Below are 19305 nucleotides of genomic sequence, written 5' to 3' on the forward strand. Positions count from 1 at the left end.
TGCATAAAATAAAGTTTATCAATGAATTTTTACTTTTATAAGGGAGGGTGGGAGTGGCTTGGAGAGCGTGAAGCAAATTAATTTTTGGGATACACCTTAAAAATGATTTGGGGTACTCAAAATTTTTGTTTGATTTTTAAATCTTATTAGGCCTAAACAGTCATTATATAAATCTTTAATAATATGTAGTGTGCTAATAAAAACAACTCAAGCTAAATCAATAATTTTTCCAACAAAAAGAGAATAACAGTTATAAATTAGGGCTTAATTGATATTATTGTATTCTCCTAACAAAAGAAAAATGGCAAAAAAAAATATATATAAGGTATTTTGATGTGGGTCCAAAGTAACTAAAAATTGGATCTATTTCAAAAGTCAAAAGTCATTAAAAATTAGACATATTTCACAAGTTAAGCTATAAAATTGGACCTATTTCAAATTTTTCCTATATATATTGTTGGGAATTTGGAATTTTTTTAAAAAGTAGTGTTGCACTTATCTTTTATTTGTATCAGTTCTTTAAGACCATCTCCAACCCTTGGGCTAAAAGCCAAATTTTTTAGCCCGGAAAATTTAGCTTTTAGCCCAGAAACATCTTTTCTACTCCAACCCTTCTACCCTAAAATTTTAGCCCGGAATTATTAAAGAATGAAATTAGCCTAAATTTTTTTCTTAAATCAATTTTTTTTTAAAAATAAATATGTAGATTATTGTAAATTAATTTTATGAACATTTTAATCTAAAAAAATTTAAATTCCGATAAACATTTCACATTTAGCCCGGGGGAAAGCTGGGGGGTATTTGGCCCAGAAATAGCATTTGGCATTTAGCCTAAAATTTTAGCATGGGTTGGAGAGTGTTTGGGGGGTAATTTGGGGGGTAATTTGGCTTTTAGCCCAGGGTTGGAGATGGTCTAATAGAGACTAGCATTTGTATACACATTTATTTATTTATTTTTAACTGTAGATGAGGCTTCAATAAAAAAAAAAAATTTGGACCTGTGAAATTACATTATTGCCCATCATTTTTTTTTTGTGATAGAAGATTAATTTGTCTTTTCACCCTCTTTTGGTTGATGAAGAGGGTTTTATTAATTAGTAGATATAAGGTTTACTAACATATTTAAATTTATCTTTTTTAAAATCGTTTGTTACTATGAATTATGTTAGTTGACTGAAGAATTAAGAAGTGCTTTTCACAAAAAAAAAAAAAGAAGAAGAAAAGAATTAAGAAGTGCTGAAATGAAAATAAGAATTAAGAGGCGTTCAGGGTCCGGATTGGATCAAGTTTACTGTTTGCCCCCAAAATAATGTCAAATCAATTACGATATAACGATTTAGTTTGGTTGAAACTTGATAAAAATCTGAAACAAACCGAAGCAAACCAACCAACCCATAAGCCATAACCGAAGCTAATATTTTTTCTTTTGCACTTTTTTTTTACTTTGTTAGCACTTAGAGTAGCCCAACAATAACAAATAATTCCAAATCTGCCACATATTATTCATATTCGAGTACATATAACCACGCATCTTAAAATTCATCATGTCATCAAACTTTAATATAACTCTACGATATCATTATCTTTATATTCAACATCCTTATCTAGTTATTAGCCAATAAGAGTACTAAATGGGTAAAATAAAATTAATATAAGAACAAATAAGAGTACTAACTGCAATAAATTCATTATTAGGGGTGAATTTTTTCACCATATTACCGTACCAACCAAATTACCAACGGTACCACACCAATTTTGTGCCAATTTTTGTACTATATGTAATGGTGCGCTAATTGTACCATACCAACATAATTGGTATGATAATGGTATTTAAAATCAATATGTACAGTACCATAGAAAATTAGAATTAGATGCCTTATTTTAGACATTTATAAACTAAACATTTGTTACCTTCCAACTTTTGATTAAATTGCTTTCACATTTGATTAAACCCTATATTCTAGGTATATTCTTAACTTAACTGTTTTTTTAATTTTGAATTTATTTCCATATCAAAAATGCTAATATTAATTAATTAATTGCTATTTTTATGTATCTCATCACTTTCTCAATTTAAGGATTCAATTATATCTAGTGGGATGAAGATTAATTGGATGGAATATAATTTTATTCAATTTTCAACTCCACATTTTATATAAATTATAAAAAAAAAAGTCATTTTAAAATTAAAATAAAGACAACACAATGCACTAATAACTTGGTACGTACCGAATAAAAAATTGCACAACGTACCAAATGTAATATTTTATAACGTATCAAAGTACTAATACTTACACAAATTAAATTTATACAATTAACGTACACGAATTAAATTTATATTTAATATATGTGCATGTTATATCTCATAATTATATTTTAATAGGATATTTGATGTATTTTTAGAATTTAAACAAAAAAATATATTTTGATTTAGTTTGTTACTTTTAACTTTAGCTTCTATTTTATTTAGTTTGTAACTTCTATTTGGTTTTTAAACTTAATTTGTATCTTAAATCTTGATGCATGACTTGATTTACTAAATGTGTTTGAAATGTGAATGATGAAGTTTGATTATAACTAAATAGGTAACACGTATATTAGATTACCTCAATGATTAAAGATGGTGTTAAGTAACAACTTAATACGTGTGTATTATATCATGATTGATAAGACATTTTTACGGCTAAAAAATTTTGGGTTACATCTTAAAAATTAAAAGAATAACAATAATATGTTTTCGGCTAAAAAAAAAAGTTATCAATGAATTGGAGTATTAAAAAAAAGGTTAAGGCCACCAAATTGATAGTATCATTACCGTACCATGCCAACAAAATTAAATGTGTCATTGTTTTTTTTTTACCGGTAGGTATGAAACTACATTTATTAACAACATCGTTGTGGAGATTTCAACCCAATTATTATTAAATTGCACATATTTGCATGTGGCTGAGTACCCAGTTGGAATAGAGTCTTGTGCAAAAGAGGTGGAAGTGCTTTTAGATGTCGGTGGAAATGATCGTCGTGTAGTTGGGATTTGGGGGACATCTGGAATAGGCAAGACAGCAATTGCAAAAGGTGTTTATAATGCAATTGCTCATAAGTTTGAAGGCAGTTGTTTTCTGGTAGATGTTAGTGAAACATTGACAAAGTGTGAAGGCGTAATCCAACTACAGAAGACTCTTCTATCTAAAATTCTAGGTGGTGCAGAGTTGAACTTTGTCAATGCTCATGAAGGAACCAGTCTTATTAAGAATCGGTTGAGGCAAAAGAAGATTCTCTTAATTCTTGATGACGTGGATAATTTGGAGCGGTTAAAAGACTGGGTCGATGTCGATTGTTTCGGTGAGGGTAGCAGAGTGGTCATAACCACAAAAGATAAAAGTTTGCTAGATTTTTATGAAGGTCAGTGGATATATAAAGTCCAAAAGTTGGGATACGACAAAGCACTTGAGCTTTTTAGTTGGAATGCCTTCAAAAGAAATAGACCTCCAGATGATTATTTGAGCCTCGCACGACGTGCAATAGTCTATGCTCAAGGCCTTCCGTTGGCTCTTAATATTATAGGTTCTCATCTGCGCAATAAAAGTATAGATTGTTGGCAAGCTGTATTGAACAGTTACGATTCTTACAATGGAAAACCTTATACAGATATTCAAATAATACTTCGAAAAACTTATGATGCCTGGGATTGTAACTTGCAACAAGTTTTTCTAGACATTGCATGTTTCTTTAAGGGTGAAAATAAAGACTACGTGTTACAAATGTTAAGAAGTTCGACGCTCAATGTACCTGAAGATATTATTGATGTACTTGTTGAGAAAGCCATCATAGCTATCGAGTATAATTAGATTGTGATGCATGACTTGCTAGAAAAAATGGGTAAGCATATAGTTTACGAAGAATCACCCAATGAACCAGGCAAGCGGAGCAGGTTGTGGCATCATAAAGATGTGTGCGATGTTCTAATTAATTGCAAAGTAAGTAAAATATATGTTGTTACATAATTACATTTGATTTAATTGGCATGATTTTGAAAAGAAAAAAAAAAGATTTTATTGTGACTTGTTTGTTAACATTATTTCTCTTTCCATCTTAGGGAACAAAGAAAATTAGAGGCATTGTTGTGAATCTGCCCGAACCAGATGAGATACCCTTGAATCCAAAAAGCTTCTTGGAGATGGTAAATCTTGAATTTTTTATAAACTATAATGCACACTTTTCAGGATGCGTTGATTATCTACCCAACAGTTTGAGGTTGATTGAATTCGGTGGACGATCCAATATTGATCAAGGGGATAAGTATGTGCCATTCAATTTTCATCCAAGAGATCATAAGTATGTGCCATTCAATTTTCATCCAAGAGATCACAATCATAAGTATGTGCCATTCAATTTTCGTCCAAGAGATCTTAAGTATGTGCTCGATTTGCCATCCGATTTTCAACCAAGACATCTTGTTAGCTTTGATGTGTCATACAGTGGTATAAGACAATTGAAGGGATTTAAGGTACACACTTTAAATTATTTTGAAGCATTATTTATTTAGAAAATTGTTATTAGTACTTTAAAAATCTCATTTTACACTCAAAACTTTCTATATTAGGAAAGAAAATTACACTTGTGAAGAGTGTAGAATGTGATTTTTGAAGTGCCAATAACACTTCCCTTTATTTAAACATATATTTTTTTCTCAAAAAAATACCTAAGTATTTTATTATATTCTTTTTAAAGCATGTGAACTTATCTTTTGTTTTTGTTTTTGGTTTTATAGAATTTGGCAAAGCTTACATGGATGAAATTAAGTAATTGCGAATTCTTGGAAAAAATCCCTGACTTATCCGGAAGCCCAAACATAAAGTTCTTGGATCTAGGTTGGTGTAAAAATTTGGTCGAGGTTGATGATTCTGTTGGATTCCTCGATAAACTTGAAGTGTTGTCTCTTATTGGGTGCTCTAAGCTTACGAGGTTTCCAACAAGACTTGGATTGAGATCCCTTAAAAAGCTTAATTTTTGGTGTTGCACAAGGCTGGAGAGATTTCCGGAAATAGAGAAGGACAAGATGAAATCTGTGACGCATTTGGAGATACCATACAGTGGCATAAGAGAATTGCCCTCATCAATTGCGTATCTTACTGGGCTTAGGGTGTTGCTTGCACATTATTCTAAGTTGCAAAATGTCCCCGACTTATCCGGAAGCCCAAACATAGAGTACTTGTGTCTAACAAACTGCACAAGTTTGGTCAAACTTGATGATTCAGTTGAGTTGCAAAGGGTGAAGTTTGATGAAGTTTCATCCAAGCTGACTCTTAATCTTTCAGAATGCAATTTATCAGAAAGTGATTTCCTTGTGCCTCTTTATTGCTGGTCCGAATTAAGAGAACTTAATCTGTCGAGAAACAATTTTGTTAGCCTTTCGGATTGTATTAGCAAAGCTGTCAACTTGAAGACACTTTACTTGTGCGATTGCAAGAGGCTTCGAGAAATTCCAGTCCTTCCACCAAAACTAGAATTTTTAAATCTGAATGGTTGCACATCATTGGAGAAAATTCCAAAACTGCCCCTGACGCTTGAGAAGCTTATATTGTGTAACTGCTCTGGATTAAGTGGTGATGAGGTGGCAAAGTTGGAAAACAACTTGTTGAATGAGGTTGGTCTCTCTTCTTAATTTATGTTCAAATGAAAATTAATTTTGTTGATACTTGAAAGAGAGATCAGATCACAAATGTTTGTAATTTGTTAAGTATATATATCTACTATTGCAGGAATTTGATCCGCCCACTCGATTGAACATTATTTACCCAGGCAATGAAATTCCAAAGTGGTTCAGCTATACCTCTAACTATTCCACAACCAGTCAACATCTACCAGAATATGAATCTGACAAGGAATTTCGTTTTGAAATTCCTCTAAAATTACAAGTGGGGGAGACGTTATTAGGATTGGCTCTATCTTTTGTTTATGAACCACCGACTTGTAAAAAGTGGGAAAATGATCTTATTACGTGTATTATCATCGACGGAGAAAGAAGGTTTGAACATTATTTAGAGTATTCTGCGGACATAAATGCAACTCATGTGAGCCTTGCGTTAACGGCGTTAAGGGGTTTACGGGAGCAGGAGCAGCATGGAGATATTTGTCAAGTTGTATTTCGTTTCTACCAACTGTCTCCCGTTAAAAGCTGCGGCGTGCACTGCCTATTGCGCAACCAAGACAGTGGATCCTCATCTTCGGAGGATGGGGACAGTGGATCCTCACCTTCGGAGGATGAGGAGGATGAGGAGCAAGAGCAAGAGCAACCGTCCGACTCAGATGTTCTTTTTGATATTGAGGAGGATGAGGAGCAGCTTCACTTGCCTCTGAGACCAACGAGCAGTCTTGGGAAGAGGCCTCGTCCACGTGGATCCTCAGATATCGTCGATGATGCATATGATCAGCAACAGCAATGGCTTTCCTCATCTTCGGAGCCAGCAGATGATCATCCAAAACGCAGGCAGATTGATCCCAATGTTCCTTTTGATATTGAGGAGGATGAGGAGCAAGAGTAGCTGTCCGATTCAGATATCCGCAATTTCCCATTTTTATTTTTTTTTGTTTTTATTTTTTTGGTAAACTTCAATTTCTGATTTATTAGGAGTTTGGGTACGTACATATTTGTTTGCACCTTACTAATCTCTAAAATTAAGAGACTGTTTGATGACCATTTCTGTTTGCAAACCGAAAACCAATTTGTTCTATTGTCTTGCGTTTGCCTTTTTGTTTTCTTTTTATATATCTAAACTACATATTAATAGAACTCGTTGTCAACCAAATTCTTATGAAATTATCACTTTAACCGTCTATTTAAAACTGATTATGATAAGAAATATGGGTAGAATTGTAATTTCAAACTATCAAAAAAAAATCCTTCCAAAACTTCATCTATATGTGATTCTAACAAATCTCTAATTAAAAAAATTAAAGCAGCTCTCTTCCCCAATCCCACATTCTCTCTCTGTCTCTCTCCTTCTACTTTAAAAACAAAAATAAAAAAAAATTTATGCACATTTTGCATGTGGCCATATGCTAATATACGATAAAAAAGGGTGTGATGTCTACACACTCATTTTTACTTTTTACACATCTTCTAATTTTCGACCGTCGGATCGGATGAATTAAAGAATATCAAATGACAGAAATCAACAAGAGCGTATGAAAAGTAAAAAATGGTGTATGGATTGCACACCCCTAAAAAAATTAGTAACAATTAAAACTCAATTAGTAACAACTAGCGACTGTAACAAAAATCTACTAATCACGACTTCAAATCAAAGACTAATATCTTCCATTCTATCACTTACACTTGCTTTTCTCTTACCTAAAATCTAAAAATATCATCAATAAAAAACGAAAATATCATAAAGCTAATCAAATCAATGGAAAGTCGTTTCTACAAGATAAAGTCATCTACAAATCAACTCAAAGTCGATATCAAAAGAAATCTACCGAGCTAAGCTGGTTTGTACATTATTATGAAAAAGCATGAACAACGGACTTCCAAACAACCATCTAGGAACTTCCAGTTCAGTCCTCAAATGCCAGCAATGGAGAAAAGCTTCTCCAACATTTGCTCTTCTCAGTAATATAATATTAGTTTTCAATCTGCAGAAACAAAGAATTCATCTGTAGGTGGCTAGTTATTACAAAAACAGAAACCACATTTGTATCCTAAAGATCTCGGTGACTGCAAGTGAGTAAGCCGCCATCATACTCTATGAGTATGTATGACCGCAGTGCTCAAGCAACACCCATACGATCCACAACTCTTCTACGTGAACTAACTTGAAAAATGTTACCATGAGAATCAGAAGAGAAACTCCGCCTATGTAAGTTTATCTTACATTGCCGGTCCCAAGCCCGGATAAAGGAGGAGGGGGAGGGCGTCAGGGAGTCGACAGCCGGCACTCCATGATCACGTCGAATCCTTATGAAAATGAATCCAGAACGAAATCGCGCTAAAGCTAGGGTGTCACCCGTAAGTGGCGCGCTGTGTGGCCCGAGCACAGTGATAAGTGAGCAAGGGTCGCTGTATCTCCATCGGCACCCGGATGCAGTGTTAAATGAGCAAGGGGGCCATAGAAACTTCTTTTCGAACGACTCCACTCAAAGTTGTTTGGGAGCATATGCTCCTATCAACTTTACACGGGACACACAAAAGAAGTACTTTGATCCTATTAGACGGGGGAGAGTGAAGAAGCTAGGACAGAAGGGTTGAGTTCAAGAGAGCAAAATGCGTTTAGGAACGTGGAATATAGGAACCTTAACGGGAAAATCTATGGAAGTAGTGGAAGTTATGGTGAGGAGAAGGATAAATATTATGTGCCTACAAGAAACTAAGTGGGTTGGTCGTAAGGCAAATGATCTAGAAAACTCAGGGTTTAAACTTTGGTATTCGGGCACAAATAGAACGAAAAACGGTGTTGGCATCATCGTGGACAAGACCTTGACACAAGATGTTGTAGATGTCAAGAGGGTAGGAGATAGAATCATGGCAATCAAGATTGTAATAGGACAAGAACTTATCAATGTGATTAGTGCGTACGCACCTCAAGTAGGGTTGGATACAAGTTCGAAGGAGAAATTTTGGGAAGACCTTGGAGACTTGGTGCAAGGAATTGCTCAGATGGAGAAGTTATTTATAGGAGGAGATTTAAATGGACATGTGGGCAGGGAGACAGGCAACTATGGAGGTTTTCATGGTGGCCATGGTTTTGGGGAGAGAAACAAGGATGGGGAAGCTATCTTGGATTTTGCAATGGCATATGATCTCTTCTTAGCCAACACCTTCTTTAAGAAGAGAGAAGAACATGTGATCACCTACAAGAGTGGGTCGTTAAAAACACAAATAGATTTTCTTCTAATGAGGAAAGGGGATCGTATAACTTGTAAGGATTGCAAAGTTATACCAGGAGAGAGCGTGGCTAATCAACATCGCTTGTTGGTGATGGATGTACATATCAAAAGAGTGAGACAAAAGAACAAGACTTGGAAGTGCCCAAGGACTAGATGGTGGAATCTAAAAGAAGAAAAACAAGCCATTTTCAAAGAGAAGGTAATCACCCAATGTGTGTGGGATAGAGAGGGAGAAGCTAGCCAAATGTGGGATTCCATGGCTAGTTGTATCTGAAAAGTAGCAAAAGAGGTATTAGGAGAGTCCAAGGGCTTTGCCCCACACCAAAAGGAATCTTGGTGGTGGAATGAGGAGGTACAAACAAAGGTGAAGGCTAAGAAGGAATGTTGTAAAGCCTTATACAAGGAGATGACCGATGAAAATGGTGAAAGGTATAGAAAAGCGAAGCAAGAGGCGAAGAAAGCAGTCAGAGAAGCTAAGTTAGCGGCTTACGACGATATGTATAAACGACTAGATACCAAAGAAGGAGAGTTGGATATCTATAAACTAGCTAGAGCAAGGGAAAAGAAGACAAGGGACCTAAACCAAGTGAGGTGCATCAAAGATGAGGATGGAAAGGTTCTTGCTACAGAGAACGCGGTTAAAGACAGATGGAGAGGTTATTTTCATAATCTTTTCAACGAAGGACATGAAAGGAGTGCTTCTTTAGGGGAGTTAAGTAACTCAGAAGAGTGTAGAAACTACTCTTTTTATCGTCGAATCCGGAAGGAAGAAGTGGTTGTAGCTTTGAAGAAGATGAAGCATAGAAAAGCAATAGGCCCAGACGATATACCAATCGAAATGTGGAAAGTTTTGGGAGAGACAGGTATAACATGGCTCACTGACCTTTTCAATAGGATTTTGAAAACGAAGAAGATGCCAAATGAGTGGCGAACGAGCACTTTGGTGCCTATCTACAAGAATAAGGGCGACGTACAAAATTGCATGAACTATAGGGGTATTAAGCTAATGAGTCATACAATGAAGCTCTGGGAGAGAGTTATTGAGCATAGATTGAGGCAAGAGACACGGGTTTCGGACAACCAATTCGGGTTCATGCCAGGGCGCTCAACCATGGAGGCAATCTATCTCTTACGATGGAAAGATATAGAGATGGGAAAAAGGATTTACACATGGTCTTTATAGATTTGGAAAAAGCATATGATAGGGTCCCAAGAGACATTCTTTGGAGGATTTTAGAGAAGAAAGGAGTACGAGTAGCATATATCCAAGCTATAAAGGATATGTATGAAGGAGAAAAGACTGCCGTAAGAACTCATGAAGGACAAACCGAAAGTTTTCCCATAACTGTAGGATTACATCAAGGCTCATCCTTAAGTCCTTACCTTTTTGCGTTGGTAATGGATGAGTTAACAGGACATATTCAAGATGATATTCCTTGGTGTATGCTTTTCGCAGACGATATAGTGTTGATAGATGAAACTCAGGAAGGGGTAAATGCAAAGCTTAACCTTTGGAGAGAAGTGTTGGAATCTAAAGGTCTTCGTCTAAGCCGATCAAAGACAGAATATATGGAGTGCAAGTTCAGTGCAAATGGAGGCCAAAACGAGTTAGGAGTGAGGATCGGAGATCAAGAAATACCAAAGAGCGACCGTTTTCGTTACCTAGGATCTATCTTGCAAAAGAACGGAGAATTAGATGGAGATCTCAACCATAGAATACAAGCTGGATGGATGAAGTGGAAGAGTGCATCCGGCGTGTTGTGTGACCGCCGTATGCCACTGAAGCTCAAGGGAAAATTTTATAGGACGGCAATAAGGCCGGCGATGCTATATGGCACAGAATGTTGGGCGGTGAAGCATCAACACGTACACAAAATGGGTGTAGCGGAGATGAGGATGCTTCGTTGGATGTGTGGGCACACGAGAAAGGATAAGATTAGGAATGAGGATATCCGGGGTAAAGTAGGAGTAGCCGAAATTGAAGGAAAGATGAGAGAAAATCGGTTACGGTGGTTTGGACATGTGCAAAGAAGGCCTACTGACGCTCCGATTAGAAGATGCGACTATGAGACAGAGGTTCAGGGCCGAATGGGTAGAGGAAGACCTAGGAAAACTTTGGAAGAGACTCTAAGAAAATACTTAGAGTACTTGGATCTAACGAAGGACATGACATAGGACCGAGCACAATGGCGTTCTAAGATTTATATAGCCGATCCCACTCAGTGACTTGGATTTTCCAAGTCTCCAACCGAGAAGTTTTCCTCACTCGGGAAATTAAGGGAACACTACCCCAACCTACATGCTCCACTCAGAAAGCTTCAACATACAAGCTTCAACAAAAGAAAATTCAAAGAACTTAGCGAAGAAGGCTTTGGTGTATTTAACACAATACGTTGAAATGAAGGAAAGCTTATTTATTGATATCCCTGATAAGCTACAAATATGTACATATACATGAGTCAAAATAAACAAACAAGAGGGAGCCTTCACAAAGGTTGCTTAGGAGAAGTCTCAGCAGTCAGTAGAGCCCCAGAAAGCGAAGGCACCGGAGGGGGATCATTCGGAGCCTCAGTACTGGACAGAACCCTAGAAGGAGGAGGCATCAGAGGTTGATCATTTGGAGCTTCATTACGCGGCACAGCCCCAGAAGATGAAGGCAATAAATGCTTTTGGAACAAACCCACAAATCTCTGATGATCAAGTAAAACCTGACCATCAGTTTCCTTCATCTGGTCAAGCTTCCTCTTCATGTTTGTAGCATAGTCATGTGCAAGCCGGTGCAACTATTTATTCTCATGTTTGAGCCCTCTAATCTCCTGTTTGAGACTCATCACTTCAGCCGCCAATGATTCAACTTGGCGGGTTCGAGCAAATAGGCGTTGGGCCATATTAGACACAGAACCTGCACACTGAACACTGAGAGCCAGCGAATCCTTAACAGCCAACTTATCAGACCGTTTGGAAAGTAGTCTGTTATCTTTGGGAGTGAGAAGGTTCCTGGCCACCACCGCAGCGGTCATATCATTCTTCATCACGGAATCCCCAACGGTAAGAGGACCAGTAGGGGAGACGAAGGATGGGCGCCATATGTTGTCTGGAGAAGGCGGGGCCGCCTCTTCAACAAGGTTCAAGCCAAAACGACGGTCGGATGGGCCAGACATTTTCAAAGGTGTTGAAGAGAGAAGAGGTCGGACAAATCAAGATCTTAGAAGTGCAAGAATGGAGCTTCTACTAGTGGAGATTCAAGTGTGCTGTAGAACTTAATGCCAGCCCCTATAAAAATCTGCACTCGACGGAGCTTCAGAAATCGAAGAGGCGCCTGCTCAGAAATCGAAGAGACGTTTGCTTTCTCAAAAGCTGGGCTGCTTAGAGACCACGAAGGTTGATATCAGAAATCGAAAAGGTGTTTGCTTTCTCAAAAGATGGGCTGCTCAAAGACCACGAAGGCCGATCTCAGAAATCGAAAAGGCGCTCGCTTTCTCAAAAGCTGGGCTCCTCAGAGACCACGAGGGCCGATCTCAGAAATCGAAGAGGCACCACCTACTTTTTCAGCCTTGTCAGCACCTGTCACACGCACACTCAGCTTTGCGGAAATTATGGGCATTCTGTCGAAGACTTCTGGTGAAGTAGAAAACACATGAATCTTACTGTTCAATCACCCACTTCCCACACGCAACAATAGCTCATGGGTACCACAGATAACTTTGCCAAAGTTCTCTGCCAAAGTTGGAAATGAACAGTACCACTGCTGGATAATTGGAAAAACCCTATGTGTCAACCTCTATGCTTCGTGGCAAGGTAGACTAGCAAACATGCCCAACCTTTACTCACATTTGAGAAAACACTCCCAATAAGATTACTTGCTCCAAAATCGAAGAGGCACCGTCCTCCGAATCTCAAGAGCCAGACTCCCAACATGACTACTTTCTCAAAAATCGAAGAGAGGGTAAAGGAACAGTACCATTGCTGGATAATTGGAAAGTCCCTGTGTGTCAACCTCTGTGCTTCGTGGCAAGGTAGACTAGCAAACATGCCCAACCTTTACTCACATTTCGAGAAAACACTCCCAACAAGATTGCTTGCTCCAAAATCGAAGAGGCACCGCCCTCCGAATCTCGAGAGCCAGACTCCCAACATGATTACTTTCTCAAAAATCGAAGAGACACCGCTCCCCGAATCTCGAGAGCCAGACCCCCAGCATGATTGCTTTCTCAAAAATCGAAGAGGCATCGTTCTCCGAATCAATCGAAGAGGCGCTCGCTTTCTCAAAAGCTGGGCTGCCCAGAGACCACGAGGGCCGATCTCAGAAATCGAAGAGGCACTTACTTTTCTAGCCTTGTCAGCACCTATCACACGCACACTCAGCTTTGCGGAAATTATGGACATTCTATCGAAGACTTCTGGTGAAGTAGAAAGCACATGAATCTTACTGTTCAATCACCCACTTCCCACATGCAACAATAGCTCATGGGTACCACAAATAACTTTGCCAAAGTTGAGCACGTGAAGCTTGCAGCTCCCACTACATCGCTCTGACCAAGAAAGGTAAAAGAATAGCAAAGAAACAGCACTAACAAAGTTTAGACACATAAATTTTGAAGGTCTAGCTACCATATTATTACCCACAAGGGTAAAGGAACAGTACCACTGCTGGATAATTGGAAAGTCCCTGTGTGTCAACCTCTGTGCTTCGTGGCAAGGTAGACTAGCAAACATGCCCAACCTTTACTCACATTCGAGAAAACACTCCCAACAAGATTGGTTGCTCCAAAATCGAAAAGGCACCGTCCTCCGAATCTCGAGAGCCAGACTCCCAACATGACTACTTTCTTAAAATCGAAGAGACTGTAAAGGAACAGTACCATTGCTGGATAATTGGAAAGTCCCTGTGTGTCAACCTCTGTGCTTCGTGGTAAGGTAGACTAGCAAACATGCCCAACCTTTACTCACATTCGAGAAAACACTTTTGCTTGCTCCAAAATCGAAGAGGCACCGCCCTCCGAATCTCGAGAGCCAGACTCCCAACATGATTACTTTCTCAAAAATCGAAGAGACACTGCTCTCCGAATCTCGAGAGCCAGACCCCCATCATGATTGCTTTCTCAAAAATCGAAGAGGCATCATTCTCCGAATCTCGAGAGCCAGATATCACAGACCACTTTTTCAAAGTGCTCTGACAGAGTTAAAACATGTGAAGCTGGCAGCTCCCACTACCGTGCTAAGACCAAGCAGGGTAAAGGAATAGCATTACTACTTGTTGTTAGGGAGACTCCTATATATGTCGATCTCCATCCCCAACGGACAGGCAGACCTGCAAAAATGCTCAACCCTTCCTCATATCTAACAGGGCACTCCCAACGAAGCCTTTCGAAATATTCAGCTTTCTTTCCCCCCGATAATACCTCTGCAAACAAGCTATACTAGAGCAAGAATATCTCATATCATCAGGGTTAAAAGCAAGAGTATCCCATATCATGCTTTTTCCCTGTCTTTTCCTTTGGCCTTGTTCTTACCTGCAAGACAAGGAGAAAGAGAGCAATCAGTCAGCACTTGGAATCAAACTTCCAGCCAGGAACTGACTGCCTGGAACCCCTTAGCTGATTACTTACCTGGCATTGCTCTCGAGTACTCATCTTCAACATCTAATGCTTCCAGGGAAGATATCGCATCTGCTTGAGGAACAGATAGGGCAAGTGCGAATGATACAAGGAAGCATGTGGAGACAAGCGTAACAGCACACGTGCCGATACATCCATTACTCTGTCAAAAGCAAAAGTATCCCATATCAACAGGGTCGAACGTACTCTAGATTTGATGGACTTGTTTTGACCCTCAAATTCTTCAGTCGGCCTTATACTCTGGAGGACACCAGAAAACCCTCCAGCTCAGTTCAAGAATAAGCCTGTGGAAAGTTACTTCTTCAAAAGCAAAAGTATCCCATATCATCTCTTCTCATTTTTCTTCTCTTTATCCTTCATGCTGCTGCAAGATGGGGAGAAGGTGAACACTCAGCCGCAGCTCTGATTGCTTACCTTGTCTGTCACCTCTTTCAGCAGATCCCCTAGCTCGGCGACTTTGGGGACTCATACTACATGGTTTGTATCGCACTTGACCAAGCCTGAAACTACAAGTAAGCTTCAAGTGAAATTGATACATTACCTTGTGCATCTCCACCAGTTAAAGATACCACCCCTGGATGGAGGAAGAGTACTTCCAGAGAAGATGCCACATCTACCTATGAGACAGATAAGGCAAGTCAAGACGATACCACACTCCGATACTTAGAAGTTTCGTGATTACGAGATCATTCTCCCACAATATTTCCTAATGTCATTTGTACTAAATCATTCACTTGTACTCACTAAAGGAGAGCTTGAACCTATGTACTTGTGTAAACCCTTCACAATTAATGAAAACTCCTCTACTCCGTGGACGTAGCCAATCTGGGTGAACCACGTACATCTTGTGTTTGCTTTTCTATCTCTATCCATTTATATACTTATCCACACTAATGACCGGAGCAATCTAGCGAAGATCACAAAAAGCGACCGTTTTCGCTACCTAGGACCTATCTTGTAAGAGAACGGAGAATTAGATGGAGATCTCAACCATAGAATACGAGCTGGATGGATGAAGTGTAAGAGTGCATCCGGCGTGTTGTGTGACCGTCGTAGGCCACTGAAGCTCAAGGGAAAATTTTATAAGACGGTAATAAGGCCAGCGATGTTGTATGACACAAAATGTTGGGCGGTGAAGCATCAACACGTACACAAAATGGGTGTAGCGGAGATGAGGATGCTTCGTGGGATGTGTGGGCACACGAGAAAGGATAAGATTGGGAATGAGGATATCCGAGGTAAAGTAGGAGTAGCCGAAATTGAAGGAAATATGAGAGAAAATCGGTTCCGGTGATTTGGACATGTGCAAAGAAGGCCTACTGACGCTCCGGTTCGAAGACGTGACTACGGGACAGAGGTTCAGGGCCGAAGGGGTAGAGGAAGACCTAGGAAAACTTTGGAAGAGACTCTAAGAAAAGACTTAAGAGTACTTGGATCTAACGAATGACATGACACAAAACCGAGCGCAATGGCGTTCTAGGATTCATATAGCCGACCCCACTTAGTGGGAAAAGGCTTTGTTGTTGTTGTTGTTGTTGTTGTTGAGAATCAGAAGAGAACATCTGCACTAGTAGTTAACATATACAACCTTTGCATACCTCAGTTTACTTGTAACTTTGAACTGACATCGAAGGATAATGTTGAATCAATAGAATCATTGCCTCCTCAGCAATCTGTTGATAAATGAGAACAAAAATGAATAGGATTATACATTGAAGGGTTAATATTCTAGAAATCACAAAAATATGGAAACCACAACAGTCGAGCATCCAAAAGAAAGGCATGATGCGTACCTTTTCAGTTAAATCCAGGCCTTTTTCAGATACGTGAATGAAAGAAGTAATATGAATTCAACATTAATTACCTAAAAACTTGGTTTTATTCGGATATATAAACCTACGAGGAGAAATGAGATTATAAGGTACAAAATTTCTACAAGGTTATCAAAGAACTACATCATTTGGATGAACATGTAAAGCAACTACTCCTCCTCTGTTCCTGTCTTTATTAATCAAGTATCCACGCAGAGACGGTAGACTTATAGGATTACTATTTAATCACGAGTCGGGGTTCACAATAATCTAAAGTGAGAAAACTCCTGCCCATATACATTAAAATCAATCATTCACTTTCTAATTTATAAGTAACAAGAAAAGCATCTCTCTCTTAAATTCCCTCTCTATCTTCACCAGTTCTTGATTTTGTGAACAATTGAGGACCCAAACTCCATCCCAGTAAATCTAACCAAATTAAATTCGTTAGGGTAACTGCGGAATGAGGTTTTCATCGGCCAGGAGAAAGAATTAATAAAACGAACTAAAACGAGGCGATTTGTGAGTTTCTAGGGTTCTATATGATGCGAAACTTAAAATGAAACTTAGAGATAGAGAATTTAGATTTGTGACTTACGTATTAACAACCAGAAATCGCAGCCTCAAATTATGAAATCTTAGCCTCCAATATTCAAAATCGCAGTCTCAAACCTCTGAACTCGAAGCTCCAATATTCGAAATCGCAGCCTCAAATCTCTTAAATCATAGAAATACAAATTATTCATGAAAGCAATCCAATCAGTTCTTCGAAGACGAAATAAAAAACAAATTCAGAAAAATGAACCAAAAAAAAAAACGAATCAAAACAATTCAATCCAATCATAAGAAACGATTCAAAATTACTTCGGATTTCAAAAGACCAAAACCCTAAAAGAGTCCTCTGCAGATCGAATTCGGACTGGACTAGTGGGAAACGAGTCGAAATTTTATTGAAAGTAAAATATCTCTAAAATCGTAGCTTCTAACCTCTAGCTCATATCAAAATCGACGGAAAAGCCATGGGAGAGAGCTCGACAAGTTGGAGGGAGAGAGCTCTCGACGAGCTGGAGAATTTGTTGTTGGAAAATATAGGGAAGGTAGAGAAGTTCCAGAGAAAGGGAAACAAGTTTAAAAATTTAGAAATATGTTGGCTTAATGTGGGTGGGTGAAAAATTTCAAAATTACATCACTGTCATGATTTTATTTTGTGATAAAAGATTTGTTATTTTATTTCCTTTCTAGAGAGAGAGATTTTGTTAACATGTAATTTAGATACTATATATATTCTGAGAGAGAAATTAAACTTATATACTTGACATGTCATGTCATCATTATTTTTTAATTGCTTTTCCGTTTACAATTATTTTCTATATTCTTATTTATTTGTTTTACTTTTATGCCCTTTTTTCTTCTTGGTCCATTTCGGTCTCTCTTCCTTCCCCTTTCTAACCATGTCTCTCTTCGTACTTCTTTGTATTTTTCTTTCTCCTCTGTTCGTACTTCTCTCTATTCTTCCTCCTACATCATTATCTCTAGTAGTATTGAAAATTTTGAAACTGATCTTTTCAAAGTGCAGAAATTTTGAAACTGATATTGCAGAAATTTTGAAACTGACCTTACAGAAGTGCAAAGAAAATTTGAAAGTAATCTGGCAGAAGTGCATGAATTGTGAAACTAATCGTTCAGAAATGCATAAATTGATTGTTACGGATCTAAAATTAGGTTGAAGTTTTTATAGATAGTGTCACTTTATAGTTTTGGCCTGGTTAACTAGCAAGTCTATTGAGGCCATGGTTGGAATTTTAAAATTTTGGTTTGCTTGTTTTTGGGCTAGGTTTGTTGAGGTTTGAGCTTTTGTCTCTTCTTGAAATGATTCAAAACTAGTGAAGTTCTATGAAATATATTTTGTGTTGTTTTGGTGTACAAAGATTTGGTGACCATTGTGTGTTGCAAATTTTGAAGTATGGGGCTAATGCTGAAGCTTCATCATGTTTATGTGTTTATGAACTTAGTAGGATTGTGAATTTGTTATTATCTTTCTCTAAGGGTTAGAGAAGGCCTCATTTCGGCGATCAATCCCTCAACCTCTCGCCAGTTGGCCCTATTGTTAAGGATGCAAAGGCATTGCTAGACCAGATCACTAGAACTGTCATCACCCATATATGAGTAGAAAAGTATACCGGAAAAACATAGCTTTATTGAATGAATTCAGAAACAAAACAAAGAGGTCTTTATATAGAGAAAGACCAAAGCAAACCCTAGACTAAAACCCTAAGCCAAATCCTAAACAAACTCAAATACTTAATGGGCAAGTAACTAATCCTTGGCCCGCAAGATAACAACCTAAATTCCAAACTAAATTCCAACACCCCCCGTCAAACTCATGGCGGAACACAGTCATGAGTTTGCAAGGTAGATGTGGATACAAGACTCCAAATTCTAGTGCCAATGCCGATGCGAAAAACACAACCATGCTAATGCCGATGCCAACTTCAAAACACAACCATGTCAATGCCGATGCCAACTTCAAACTACCACGTCCAATCATCCTTCCTAGATTCAGATTTTTGAATCAGTTCCAATATGCAAAACAGTAGATGCTCCTCCTTTATGTGGAAGTTCATGTTGCTGAGACAACTTAGGACATTGGGACTTCCAATGCCCTTTCCCTTTAAAATAAGAACACTCATCCATAGCAACCCTACGAGACCTTGCTGCAGCAAATGCTGAAGTATTTGACGACGATGAAGAGAGCCTATGCGACTGCACACGAACCTCTTCTGCTTGTAACTCATTAAGAACAGAATCAACAGATGGAAAAGGAGTTCGATGAAGGATGGAGCTACGGAGCGTCTCGAACTCATCCCGAAGAGGCATTAGAAACTGAACAAGACGTTGTTCTTCTCTATATTTACAATAGAGCTTGACAATGCCGAGTTCTTCAGGCTCAGTCAATGCAAGTTGATTCCAAAGATTGGTCAGTTCAT

At 38.3% G+C, this 19305-nt stretch overlaps 1 long non-coding RNA gene and 1 pseudogene across 4 annotated transcripts; one reads left to right on the forward strand and one right to left on the reverse strand.

Annotated features, from left to right (window-relative positions):
• The first annotated feature begins 2934 nt into the window (after positions 1 to 2934).
• Positions 2935 to 6734, forward strand: LOC103407531 (TMV resistance protein N-like; annotated as a pseudogene). The gene is made up of 4 exons (XR_011572837.1): positions 2935 to 3977; positions 4097 to 4507; positions 4772 to 5647; positions 5763 to 6734. The product of XR_011572837.1 is annotated as a TMV resistance protein N-like (transcript).
• A 538-nt stretch (positions 6735 to 7272) lies between these two features.
• On the reverse strand, positions 7273 to 17399 carry LOC139189195 (uncharacterized). Of its 3 annotated transcripts, none has more exons than XR_011572844.1 (5): positions 17183 to 17394; positions 16917 to 17035; positions 16372 to 16403; positions 16106 to 16180; positions 7273 to 7638 (listed from the first exon to the last, which is right to left on the reverse strand). It is a non-coding gene; the product is annotated as an uncharacterized lncRNA (long non-coding RNA). The 3 variants fall into 3 exon arrangements; XR_011572845.1 differs by having other exon boundaries at positions 7378 to 7638; positions 17306 to 17399; XR_011572847.1 differs by having other exon boundaries at positions 7378 to 7638; positions 16301 to 16403; positions 17306 to 17399.
• Between the last annotated feature and the right edge of the window lie 1906 nt (positions 17400 to 19305).

Source organism: Malus domestica, chromosome 02 (assembly GCF_042453785.1).
Source record: "Malus domestica chromosome 02, GDT2T_hap1".
NCBI lineage: Eukaryota > Viridiplantae > Streptophyta > Magnoliopsida > Rosales > Rosaceae > Malus > Malus domestica.